The sequence below is a fragment of the Pseudopipra pipra genome, chromosome 1 (genome assembly GCF_036250125.1).
Source record: "Pseudopipra pipra isolate bDixPip1 chromosome 1, bDixPip1.hap1, whole genome shotgun sequence".
NCBI lineage: Eukaryota > Metazoa > Chordata > Aves > Passeriformes > Pipridae > Pseudopipra > Pseudopipra pipra.
In genome coordinates, this window is record NC_087549.1 from 80,120,918 (window position 1) to 80,135,464 (window position 14,547).

Sequence of the window (14,547 nt, forward strand, 5' to 3'; positions counted from 1 at the left end):
TGTCAGAAGGAACTGACATGGGAAATTGCAGGTTTCTTGAGAATATTCATAAATATAACAAATCAAACATCAGGCCACAGAAATGATTAATAATATAGTACATGCATTTAAAAAAGATTAGGAAGAGATTTGTTCAACAATATGTTGACATATATTTCACCTCAATTAAGAGATTTTAGAGGAAAGTATAATATAGAAGTGGTGGAATTCAATAGAAAATGGGACAAAATTCATCACTAAAGGCAAAATTTGTGTTAGAAGAACTTAACAGGATAACTTACTTTCTAAGAAAGCAAAACCAGGAGAGTTCTTTATATGCTATTGCTCAATAAGTTCTTACTTCAATGGAGGAAAACTGATGACTAACAATGAATTGTATACTAAGTAATGAGATGGCAATGAAGATTATTAAAAACAAAAAATTCTGGAGAGAGAGGTTCCAAAGAGAAATAGAAAGGTGAAGCAGTGTAACAAGAAAAAAATCAAGATCATGTGTTTGGGGACTAAACAAACAAACAAAAGGCTATATGCTTGGAAAAGAGCCTGGATGGATAAGTTGACCACTGTAAAATTAGTATAAAATAAAAATTTGATTCAGCAGTGAAAAAAGCAATGCATCAGTATCAGTATTTCCAGCTAAAACAGGCAGTATCAGGGAAAAAAGGCCTAATGAAATCCCATCTGCAGTGTTTAATGTAATTCTGGGTACTCATTTCTAGAAAGATATTTTGAAGTGGATGTAGGCACAAAGCTATTCAGAGTATAACAACATGAAGGAATATGCAGAGCCCAAAAGCAGAAAGTCCAAAGGGTAATTTAAAAAAAGGGAAATAAAATCTATTAATAGACTTTGTATAGGAATTGCTAAACCAATCAGTACTATAATATTCACCAATGAGAGAAGCATAGCAAGTATAGCAAAAAAAATCACATCTAAGACATTTTATTAGAATTACGATTGGCATCGAGGTGTGATCTTCTATACCTTGTGTAGGATACTGGACCAGAAAATCTGTGAGTTTGTAGCTGTTTCTTAGGAGGTCTGGGTGATATTTCAGATGGTATTTACTTAGTCTGAGTGCTCTTCAGTTTCAACGTTTGTGTGTTTCTGTTACGAATGGACTACATGCTGTCATTCAGATCTGTACCATTCAGTGCTCTGGATTTGTTAAGAATATTACACATACAAACATGAGATCTAAAACTTGCAGTCATTACTATCCATACCATGTTACTGTTGTTTTCCATACTTGTCAGTAAATGCTATTAACAATTATATCCAACTAAAATCAGAATAACTATATAACACAAAGTTATCAGAAATGAAAAACATTTATCCCACACTAATGTTAATGCTAAATGTCTCAATATTTTTGAGTTAGGTAACCTGTTAGACAACAATTTACACTTATCTGTAAGACAGTAATAAACCTGAGAAATGAAGATAAAGTATTATACCATAACATAATGTACAACACAGTGTGAAATTTTTTAATGAAATGCATCTCAACTGAAAGTACAGCTCTCTTTCATCTTCCATGATATTATTTATTCCTAATACACATAATTACTTTTATTATTTTCATGCAAATGTTGACAATTCTAATTAAATACTGAAACTTAAAATCCATTAATAAAAAGAAGGAAGTTTTAATGAGCATTGCAAGGTAGGCAATAGAGCCTAGTAGCAATAGTAATTTCCCTTAACTAAATGTCTTTTTGCTATTGAACAAGTATGAGAGGTAAAGTCACATTTAATAATAAAGCAGGAAATTACCTTTCAGACTGTGTTATAGGTTGTTCTCTCATGAAACTTAGGACAATGATATCTTACAAAGCTCAGAAATATCAGCAGTATTTCTGACATGACACAATTTAAAGACAGGAAAATGATCACAGTCTGAAGAGTTGAACTATTGCAATTTTTTATGTATGTACATTCTGTACAATTTGTATGTACATTTTTGCATATACATCTAACCCTGGATGTACATACAGACTGGGGAATGAGACAGTAGTGAGCAACCCCACGGGGGTCCTTGTTGATGGCAATTTGAATATGAGTCAGCAGTGCTCTGGCAGCCAGGAGGGCCAGCCATGTCCTGGGGGGCAACAGGCAAAGCATTGCTAGCCGGTCGAGAGAGGGGATTGTCCCTCTCTTCTCTACAGTGGTGCACCCTCACCTTGAATATTGTGTGCAGTGTTGGGCATTGGAAGATAATAAAGGTATTAAGCCATCAGAGAGCATCTGAAGGAGGGCAGCAAAGATGGTGAAGGGCCTTGAGGGGAAACCATATGAGGAGCAGCTGAGTTCACTTCAGGTCTGTTCATCCTGGATAAGAGGAGACTTTGAGGAGATTTCATTGCAGTCTTCAACTGCCCCATGAGGGGAAGAGAAGGGGCAGGCACTGATCTCTTCTCTCTGGTGACCAGAGGGAATGGCCTGAAGTTGTGCCAGGGGAGGTTTAAGCTGTATAATAGAAAAAAGTTCTTCACTCAGAGAGTGATTGGATACTGGAATAGGTTGCCCAGGGAAGCAGTCACAACACCAAGCCTGAGAGGGTTAAAGAAGCCTTTGGACAATACTCTCAGGCACATGGTGTGACTCTTGGGGTTTATCCTGTGAAGGGCCAAGCTGGACTTCAGTGGTCTTTGTGGCTCCCTTCCAAGTCAACATATTCTATGGTTATATGATTCTGTGATTTTGCAAATAGGGCTAAAATAGACTGCTAGTCTACCACCCTGTACTCCCCTTTGAACATGAAAATTCCTTCCTCCTTCACATCTGCCTTTCAGTGTTTAAAATTGCAATGTCAATACTTCTGCACCTTTAGCAGTGAGACAAACACAAGCTGTAAGTAAAATGGGTTGAAAATTTTTTAATAAAAATTATTCTGACAGTAAATTGTGTTTGTAATAGAACAACGTGTTTTCATTCAACCTCTAAAGACGTGAAAATGACAGTATTTGGCAGTTTACTAGTATTTCATTTTTTTAACGTAGGATAGCACTGCCCATTCAAAATTTGCCTTTGGAGCCTTGCAACTTCTAAGTTCATGATCTTTTGATTTTTTCTAATTTAAAATTGGTGCTTCATTCCCTACAGTTTTATACCGAATCTTGTACTGAGTAGTTGGAAGATTGTTAAAACAGATTTTACCTTGTGTCTCACAGTATGCACAGATTTTAATGCATATCTTTATGTTATCAACCAATAACCTTTTCCAGTTAACAATACTTACATTTGCTGTTTTGTTTTTTCAGACCTCCCTGTCCTTTACCTTACTTGTGTAAGGTAAAAGAACACTATCTTTATCACTGTCCCACTTAGCTCAGCAATGTTACAATTCCAGGGATTCAAGAAAAGGCTTTGTTATTTTTTCAAGTGCTTTTATGTTAAATCCCAGAAAGGAAAATAGTGCTGACCAAATAGAAAATAATAGATTCAAAATAAAACTAAGCATTTTTACATAGAAATGTATAACATTTAACTTGAAATGGAATAAAAGACATACAAAAATTATGCAGCCCCAATGACATCCAGGGGATCATCCAAGATGCTTTAATTTACATATATTTTGTCCTTGCAAAAATATTCCCTCTATTTAGACAAGAACACTTAGAAAGTTGCATCCAAAGACTACATGAAAAGAGGCTTTAAAGTCTAATTTACTGATGACTAAGCAGCCTGTTTTCAAAGCTAGATATGTTACTGTCAACAATCACAAATACTATGTTATGCAAAAAGATTTGTTTGTAAAGCCAAAGCTCAGCCAGAATGTCTTGATTGCATGGCTTTCTGTTACTGTTTTGAGTCACTAAAGTTGTTTAACAGTAATTTGACTGGCAAAATGGCAATGTTATACCTCAGTGGAGACCTCTTCCTAATTTTTTGTTCCCTACTGAAGAAAGAAGGTTTATAAGGAGTTGGAGATAAAAGCATCAGTGGCTACTTAAAGGTCTTTGAAAAGTCTGTTAACTCCTCCCAAGGTTTCCTTTTTTCTCAACCAGCAGCTGGCTGTACTCCACCAAACATCTATATCCACCTTTCTGTGCAGTCTCCTGTTCTTTAGAAGCTGTGTACCCTATTCCTAGGAAGTCATTTTACCCTCAGTTTGCCACTTCGGCACTTCCATAAAAGAAAATGTCAGCATAACAATAGTAAGTGGGCATTTAGCTAACTAAAATTGCTTAGAGGGTAAAATGAAATGTATGCACAAAATAAATAATCTGTGAACTGATGAACTGAAATTAATTGAACATCAGCAAATTTCAAGGGAGTAAGGGATTTGATCAAAGGAGTACATGCCTAAGTTGTGTTCCCCTCAATTCCTTCAGAACAAGGGGCAAATACTGAAAGGAATAGGAAGACTGACCTGATTAATACATGGCTTAGAGGCTGGTGGTATACATGGAAATTTTCTTTTTGTTTTTTAACATAGGGTGGTTTACACGGCACCACCAGCAGCTTACAACAGATGGGGTCCACCTTTCTCAGACAGGAAACAGGTTATAACCCATGAGATGGCAGGGCTGAGAGGGCTTTAAACTAGGTTTGAAGAGGGAAAGGGGTACAACTAGGCTCACTGGAGAGGAGCCTAGGGGCAGCATGCCAGGGTTGGAGCTGGAATTGATAGCCCAGCTGAAGTGCTTCAACACCAATGCACACAGCATGGACAATAAACACGAGGAACTGGAAGCCACTGTGCAACAAGAAACTATGACAGTAGTTGCCAGCACAGACAGGTGGTGGGATGACTCACAACTGGAGTGATGCAATGGAAGGCTATAAGCACTCGAGACAGGCAAAGCAGGAGAGGTGATGGGATAACTCTGTGTGCTAGGGAGTGTTTTGATTGTATTGAAATGAAAGATGATGATGAAAAAGTTGAGTGCCTGCAGATAAAGATCAGGGGGAAGGCCAGCAGGGTGGATGTCCTGTCTGCTACAGACCACTTAACCAGGAAGAATAGGTATATGATATATTCTACAGAAGGTTGACAGGAGTCTCACAATGACCAGCCTTTGTATTCATGGGAAACTTCAACTCGACAGATAGCTTGCTGGAAAAACAACAGAGCAGAGAAGAAGCAGTCCGGGAGGTTCCCGGAGCATGTGGAAGATAACTTCCTGATAGAGCTGGTAAATGAGCCTACCAGGGGTGGTACCCTGCTAGATCTGTTGTTTGTGAACAGAGAAGGACAGGTGATGTGGTGGTTGGAGGTTGTCTTGGGCATAGTGATCATAAAATGATAAAGTTTTCTATTCTGGGTGAAGTTAGGTGGGGCACCAACAGACCTGCCATCTTGGATTTCCAGCAGGTAGGCTTGGACCTGTTTAGGAGATTGATTGATAGATTCCCATAGGATTCAGTCTTGAAGGTCAAAGGAGTCCAGGAAGGATAGGTATGCTTTAGAAGGAGTCCAGGTAGGATAGATATGCTTTAGGAAGGAAATCGTAAATATACAGGAATACGCTGTCCCCAGGTACCATAAGGCAAGCTAGCAATAAAGAAGACTGCCCTGGTTAAACAGAGAACTTAGGTTGGAAGTCAGGCCAGAAAAGACTATTATCTCTGTAAGGAAGAACAGGTAACTTGGGGGAACTAGAAGGATATCGTGAGGTTATTTAGGGACTAAATTAAAAGGGCCAAAGCCAAACTAGAACTTAGTTTGGCTGCCGCTGTTAAAGACATAAAAAAATAAATTTCTACAAATACAGCTAAAGGAGAGTGAGGAAGTATCTCCATCCTTTGCTGGATGCAGAGGATAGCATAGTGCCAGGGGATGAGGAAAAGGCAGAAGTACTTAGTGCCTTCTTTGCCTCAGTCTTTAATACTAAGACCAGCTGTCCTCAGGATATCCAGCTCCCAGAGCTGGAAATTAGTCATGGGGAGCTGAATGAAGTCCCCATAATCCAGGAAGAAATGGTTAGTGACTTGCTATGCCAGTTAGACACCCACAAGTCCATTGCTGCAGATCAAAGTACTCATCCAAGAGTAGTGAGGGAGGTGGAAAAAGAGCTTGCCAAGCCACTTTCAGTCATTCCCCAGCAGTCCTGGTTAACCAGAGAAGTCCCAGTTGACTGGAAACTAGCAAATGTAACAGCTATCTACAAAAAAGGTCAGAAGGATGATCTGGGTAACTACAAGCTTGGCAGCTTGACCTCGGTGCAAAGGAAGGTCATGGAACAATTCGTCCTGAGAGCTGTCACACAGCACATGCAGGACAACCGGCAGATCAGGCCCAACAAACCTGAGTTTATGAAAGGTAGGTCCTGCTTGACAAACACAATCTCATCCTATGGCAAAGGGACACACTTAGGGGATGAGAAAATGATGGACTAAATGATCTTGAAGGTCTCTTCCAACCTTGATGATTCTGTGAATCTGTGAAATATGATGAGCCTTTCGATCAGTTGTCTACAATCAATGCATAAGTGTCTACAGGAATTGCGTAAGTGCACTCGTGGAAGATTACCTGACTTCCTGGAGTTGCCTTTATACCTGTTCTGATCCATGGCATTTTTTTTTCAGGAGCGCCCTTCTTTTGTTACACAGTAACACCACAATCTAGTGATTAAAAGAGACTTCAGGAAATGGATCATATTGTATAAGCAGCAGGTTATATTCTGCAAATTAATCTTCTTTTCAAAATATTTTTGAGAATGAGACTACTCTTTTTAAAGATAAGAAGGCAGTTCCATTTTGAATTTAATTTTTAAGGGGAGACACCAAAGGAGGAGAAAGCATTCCCTAATTTAGAATCTGTTTTGTAAATGGCAAAGAATATACATTATACATAACTGTATTCAAGCAATAAAATTCACATTCAGAAATGTGAAACCTCAATATATTAAATAGTTGACATCTACATACATCATTAAATACTTGAAATCTTTACATCTGAGCATCTACACAAAGACTTACTTTGAGAATATAGTTTGTGAAGATTGTGAAGATAATTGTTTAAAAACAAAACTAAACAATACAGAGGTCTTAAAAAAGTTTATGCCCTACATACAATCCTTGTAATTCTTCTGACAGTAATAGTTAGTGTCCAATATTTATATTGGCATATTATTTATTAGTATGGAGTGCCGCTTAATGTAGTGGTATTTTGTTTCCTATTAACATTCCACACAAAACACAACTCAAGAGACATAAAATACAAACCACGGTGTTGGAATTGTACCTTAATTGTAGATGACTCTTGTGCTACCAGAACAAACAGAACTTAATACCTCTGGTAATATAAGAAAAAATGTTAACATTCCCTATTTGGAATTAAAACTTTGCAAAATTATGCTTTTAGAATTAACAACCAGTTGAATTGAATTCAGAAGTCACTAGGATGCAGCAAGGATCCTAATTTTGTTTTTTGTAAGTTTTTATAGAGAAGTGAGTGCATTTCCTGTGAAAACCTAACCATAGGGACAATAAATAGAGCTATTAAGAATATTATTATTCCTTCATTAAATTTCATGGTTTGTTATTGTCCAATCAATTGCAATTTTTTAAAGAGCTAGATGCAGCAGGAAGCTTTCTAAATAAACCAGAGTGAGGGTGGGGTAATTGAATAAGAAGAGAGATTTGCTGCTTAAGAATTCTTTGATTATAACTTGATATTAAAATAAAAGAAAACAAAAACCTAACTCCAAACAAAAATATTTTTATGTAATCTAGAAAAATATTTAGATAACTTCAACATCAGCCGCAGAATATGTGAATAGTTATTTAAAGAGTTGACAAAAGGATAGATTACTAGGACAGAAAGAAGCTAAACACACAGTAACAGAAACATTGGCTAGCTCAATTTTAAGAAAACTAAGATAGTTCAATTCATGAGGGATGTTATTGTAAAATTTAGAGAAATGTAGTGATCATAATTATTACTATTTGAAGTATCTTGTGAAAATAAATCACCACTGACTTTTTAAAATTTAATTTTTTTTAACACATAAGATGTTATTAACTGAAAATAAGTCAGAGGAAGCACTGTATGTGCATTTTCTCTTAGTAGTCACTTAATAATGCCAACTGTTACAGATGTTCCACTTGAGAGTACTAAGTAGCCTCTAGTGTCAATGTCAGAAAACGCTGCACATGATAGATGTTTGCTCATGATTTTTTAAAGAATTTTCATAATTACTTGTTTAAGTACTTTCTGTCAAACTGACAGATGAAAAAAAATTATTACTTTTTTGCAAAAAGTGCAAACATCTGAGTACTTAAAAAATATTTTTAAATATTCTTTTTATACCTAAAATATATTAAATATGAAAGGCCTGTACTATCGCCTTACCTTTTGCAATACAGTTGCATTATAGCAGGTCTTTACAGTTTTGTAGTCTGAAAATTTGGTAGTTACCTGAGAAAAAGGATGATACAATCAATGAATTATTCTTAATAGCATTTATATTAAAGAAGTGCAAGTGATACTGTTAAACTTCAAGCAGAAAAGATATAAGAGCACAATTCTAGTTTCTACAATGATGTTTGAAAAGCTTTGTTGCACTGGGCAAATAAAATCCAACTTCAAGTATGACAAAAATTCTCACCTTTCATTACTTTTATCAGTTTATTTACTATTCCTATCTACCAAAATACAGATATTCTCTAAAATGTATTACTGAAAAAGCACCATTCATCCTCTTTGCAAAATATCTCTCCACAATCTTACTAGATGCGTGCCTTAAAGTCCATGTTTTATGACCCTTTTATTGTTGTCATCACAGAAGTTTTGTGCTGTCCTCCACTTGTAATAGTGAAAGAGGGTCAGTTACAGATGTAGTTACTGAAAACAGCAGATCCTAAAGCTGCCCTCAACAAGTTATATATTCCCTTAAATAATATAAATGTCATCGTCTATACGTTTATATGGTTTATGTATTTTCTATTTTCTTCTACTGTGTTACATAGTTCCCACAAACTGGGGCAGTAAAACCTTTTATCATTCAATCTCCTGAGTTATTAAAAATATAATACGAGTGTTCTGTAGTGGTTTTGTGTATCTGCAGTTTGTGAGGTTTGTGAGTTTACAAGCATGGAAACATTCAAACTCATCATTATGATTCCCCTGTTCCTATTTCATGAGTTTTACTATATTCCTGTTCATGGTTGCACTTTCAATGATACAAAGCCAAATTCTGACTGATGTCATAAAACGAAATCTAAGTATATGAACATAAAGCAAACATGACTCATTAAAACTTATGCAGCTGGAGTAATCCATTATTCAAGATTGCCTTTTTCCCTTGTAAAACAGATGACTGGCCACTGGAAGAGAAGTGTTTCCTCAGAGGGTGAGGCTTAACTGGATAGAATAGGCTGCGGTAAATACCTAGAATATTTGCAAAGCAATAGAAAGCAAGGTCAAATTGTTCAGATACTGCATCTTTGTCCTAAGCAGTCTGGCCCTGCTGTATTATATTAAGTATAAAATTAAGATTACATTTTTTAATGCAATAGTGATTAAAAAATATTGAGATCCAAGCTTCTACTGGGCTTATTTCTTATTTTTTTTTTATTAGGTATACTTCCTCAGTTTTTTCATTTGAAGAATAGGACAGGACTTTATGTATTTTTAAATAATTCATGAAATCAAAATAATAATTGCATGTTTGTAAAACATGCAGAGAAATTATCAACTTTATTCATATTTTTGAAGGAAAATTCACCTCCCTTTAACAATCTTTTTTGTCATGTCTCTCCCAGATGCAACGGCAGGTTGCTGGTAAAGGGATGAAGTAGGATGACTGTTCCAAAGGTAAGTGCAGACAGATTATTCTTAAATGAACTCTTGCTATTTTGATAGCAAAAAAAGATGAAGTAATCACCCCCATTTTACAAAAAGTATGGTTAAGTGACTTGCCAGGACCATTCTTTTTCTTGATACAGATGGCTTGAGTAATCCGTGTCAGTTGCTCCATCACAGATTCTCTTTGCTTCCTAGCATTCAGCCCCACCTACATACCCATTCCTCACTTCAATGAAGTGTTCCACCTCAAGTACTTCTTGTCTCAAACTGAGACAAGTTTTTTTTCTGTAATGCTGTTGTTCCTTTAAAATAGCATTCTTTCCCTTTGTTTTTAATTTCTGGTCTGTTTTCTTGACCATGCAGTTCCATTTCCCTCAACCGCTAGTTCAAGGTTCCCTTAGTGAGAGGCAGGTTAAGCTAATTTGAATTTCATTATGCTTTCTGTGTCAAATGGACAGTTGCTATGGATCACTTCATCATTTCAAATGTCTCTTTTATCTATTGAACTTCTGATGGTGAAAAAACCTGAATAAAAATTATGTTGAAGAAGTCATACAGACATTGTTTTTTCTCCCCTGAGTATGAAATAAAATATTTAATAATGAGAGGGAGGGGGGAGTTCATATTCCTTTAATTTTCTCAATAAATATCTATTGCTTGGGCCTAAACTTATATTGTTAAAAAAAAAAAAAATTAAAAATTAAGGCAGAGGATCAACAAACAGTTAAAAGTGAGTGTCTCCATTATGCACTAAGGATTATAAATATACCCAAGGTGGGATCTTTGAATTTGTCTGAATTGCATAAAACAGGATAGTAAGGATGAATCAGGAGTTTAATTTAGGGATCTACTGGTCAACAGAATAATGGTTTGTTTAATTAGATATCGTATTGCCCAAGATGAGTGATGACAGGTAGTCAGGTCTTTCTTGAAGGTGAAATGGTACTGCTATCTTCCTAAGAGTACCGCACAACTCACTTTTTTTTCATTCTGAGTATATATGTACATGTACTTCATTCTGAAATAACACTGAACTTCTGCTACCAGGTCTAGTTTGATTCATTAAATGTGTAAAATGGCAAATAAGGAATTTTTATGTTACACTTCGGATTAGTAGTGCAGAAAAAAAACTTTAACTGTGCAACTAAATCTTCAAAACAATCCCTATTTCCACTGCATCTCCCTTGTTTTAACTTCTCTTTCAGTTTTACTACAGCTGCTTTGCATTCATTTTATTATTAATAAATTTAGTGGTTTTCTAGCTACTTCCGTAAAATACCTTTAGGTGTACGAATTAATCAACATGCCGGTAAGACAGACAAATAGTCTTCATATTTTATAGATGAGAATTCTGAATAGCAGAGGAACAGATTTCACTTAAAAAATATTCATGAAACTTAGGAAAAAAATTCAAATTAACTCCTACATTGATGATCTTCCAGTCCAACAATGCTGCTGATGAATATGCTGTAATCTCCTTCTATTTTTACTCCACCTGACTTTACCTGAACCTCTTAAGTCATCCCTTCATTCACAGAATTTTTTGAGGTTGGAAAGGACTTTTCGAGGTCATCTTGCTTAACCCCCTCCTCTGATCCGGTAAGGCCATCTAGAGAGAGTTGCCCAGGACCATGTCTAGAGGGCTTTTAAATATCTCCACAACCTCTCAGGGTAACCTGTATCCATGTTTATTCACCTTCACAGGTGAAAATTTTCATCTATGTTCACACAGAACCTCCTGTGTTTCAGTTTGTGTCCATTGTTTCTGGTTGTGACAGTGGGTATAGTTTTCTGGCTGTGTTTACAACCCACAGAGTAAATCTCATGAATCTTGATAATTTCTGCTGCAATGTAAGTGCACATAATACCCAATGAGGTTGTATTTTCTTACTGCTGGTCTAAATTTGATCCAGCATCTCCAGGAGAATCCCTTTCCTGCCTTATAATCTTCACTAGGGAAGCTAGTCACTCTATTAAGAAATTCAGATATCAACGGAAATAAACACTTAAAATTGCTTTGTTTACAAATATTCCTTAAATTAATTCCATGGACTGTAACAACAAAAAAAAAAAGATTCTTTTTGTTGTCTATGGTTAGCTTACAAATGTAAAGTAATAGGCAAATTTAATACACATGCATATTACAGTGCCTAAAATAAATGTCAATGTATTTAAAAAAATACTTGGGGAAAAAAATCGTCTTCATTGATGTTACAGCAGATGGGTTTCTGCAAAAGATAAGAGCTTGGTTGGAAGCAGACCAGAGGCTATTTTTGACATCCTTGTTAGAGGGACAGATGATGCCACAGTAACTCTTTAACTAAAATTCACTTAGCCTTGAGTGATGTTTAGCAAAAATCAATTTGGAGTTCAAATGAGTTCAATGAATGTATTTTATGTATGTGTTCAAGGTTAGAATCCTAGGTCTTCCTTTTACATTGTGAGTTTTCTATCAAAATGTATATAATTCAGTAGTGAAGGATTTAATATTTGTGGTGGATGTTGACCCTTGTACAAATATTTACCAGAAAAAATTGAGTGCACTGCCTTGATATTAACATTGTTAATCTTCGCAAAAAATTAGTCAGAAATAAACTGAAACTTTGCTAGCTTTACTATAGTCAGGTTTCATCTATAATAGAAGAGTTTCTTAAGATAAATGCTTATTCGTAACAGAAAACAGGGAGCAAGTAAGCAGGTATGGTAGCTTCTTGAATATGCTATGGCTGCCTCATGAACTTTATTAGGATATTATATCTGAATTACATAGGTTTACAAGTTATCCACATTCTGAGTGGAAAAAGGGATTTGGCAATGGATATTTTACTGATCTGTGGAAGAGTATATTTTCTCATAGATAGCTTAAGATATTTTTTACATGAAAACTTCACATATTTGGGGTTATGGTGTTACTTGATATTATTCATGGATTAAGACTTTTTCTATGATAGTATGAGTTCTTATTAATCTCTTTAATTTTGGGTCAGTATCTGCAAGAAAAATTTGAGCAGAGGCTACTAGGTTTCAGTCAGGACAATGGAAATATGACATAAAACTTTTAAACTGAAATGTTAATAGTCTAGAGATTTTGGTGTAATGCTAGAAGTAGTAAGGAAAGCAGGAAGATAGTCTTTCCTTTCAAGTTATTCCAAGTCAGTGAAGCTTCGCCTATGAACCTAAAGACAATTGTTTGAGTTTTTAAGTGAGCTTATTTTGGCTGTTTTATGATATGAAGAGAGGAGAATTACTCAAACCCTTAGTGTTTGATCAGTCTGTCAGAGCTCCAGGAAAGTCAATACCCTTCTGCCCAATCAGTCTGTCAGCGTCCCGTTATGGGGATCCTTCACCAAGCAGTCACTAGATCGGAGGGCAGTTCAACTGATCTGTTCAGGGTCACACTACAAACAGAGATATTCCCTCCTGGGTTTCCACACTTTTACCTACTGCCAGGGACTTTATCTACTGTTGACACCTTTGAAGGACTCACATTAACAGTTTACAGAATAACACTTCATTAATAAAATTGTGACAGGGACTGCTGGTGAAAGTATCTGACAGCAAAAATGCATTCAAAGCAATATGTTAATTCAAAGCACTATACAGACAAGCTCTAATCCTCAATAAAAGCTGGTTGGAGATAATCGTTCAGCAGTCATAGAGTTCTTATCCCATAGGCATCCCTACTGGGTAGAAGACAGGTTCAGCCCATCAACTGATTCCAGATGTTATGGTGGAGTATTCCCTGCATTCTCCGTTATAAATCACTTTTATACTACTTTACGTTAAGGTGGAGCTTCAGTGACTTTAGTCATACACCTTACCCAGTGAGGGGTGTTCGTACCTTGAGGGCAGATATCTCAGTATAACACCTGAGATAACCTTGGCATGGAAACATGGGTCGGCACAAGGAGAGTGATTTCACCGTGGTTGCTGATTCAACAGCAGGACATCCTCCTTTATCTTGCTTGGTTTTTGGCTGCTGTGCGGCTCATCAGCTAAAAAGTCCCACTAAGTTCCTTCCTCTGTAAGGGTCTATCTGCTCCACCCTCTGTTTAGTCCCCCTCAGATTGTATTTTGTGGGGGAAGTTGAGTATGCTAACTGCTTTTCATAAAAGAGCACAGAGCTGTGATTCATATATGCAGGGAGAAGACATGAAAGACCAAAACTCAATTAGAGTTGAAACTGGACAGAGTTGTTTCAGATAACAGGAAGGGCTTTCCAAAGTATGTTTATAGTAAGAGGAAGTTGAATGTAAACATTGGACAAATACTTATTGGAGATGTTCATCTGACTATTAGGGATGAAGAAAAAGTGGATGCATTCAATGCTTTTTTTGCTTCAGTCTTTAAAAATACTGGAGGAGCTTGGGCTGCTCAGTCCCCTGAGTTGAATTTGTGGGAACAGTGACTCTCCACTTGTCAACACTGAAATTTTAAGGGACCAGCTCAATCAACTGAAAGTTCACAAGTTCATGTGGCCTGATGGCATTCATCCCAGAGTTCTGAAGTAGTTTGTGGGTTGTATGTCAGGATTCCTCTCAATCATCTAACAAAATCTTGGGAGTCTGAGATGGCCCCTGCTGATGGGAAGCTTGACAAAGTGATTCCAGTCTACAAAAGGGTGTGTGGGAAGACCCGAGAATCTATAGATCTGTTAGTCTAACCCCAGTTCCTGGAAAAATTATGGAGAAGATAACACCAGGGACTAATGAAAGGCATTTAAAAAATAGGGTAGTCATCAGGCACAGTCAACACAGGCTCACAAAAAAAAAGTCCTGTTTCATTAATT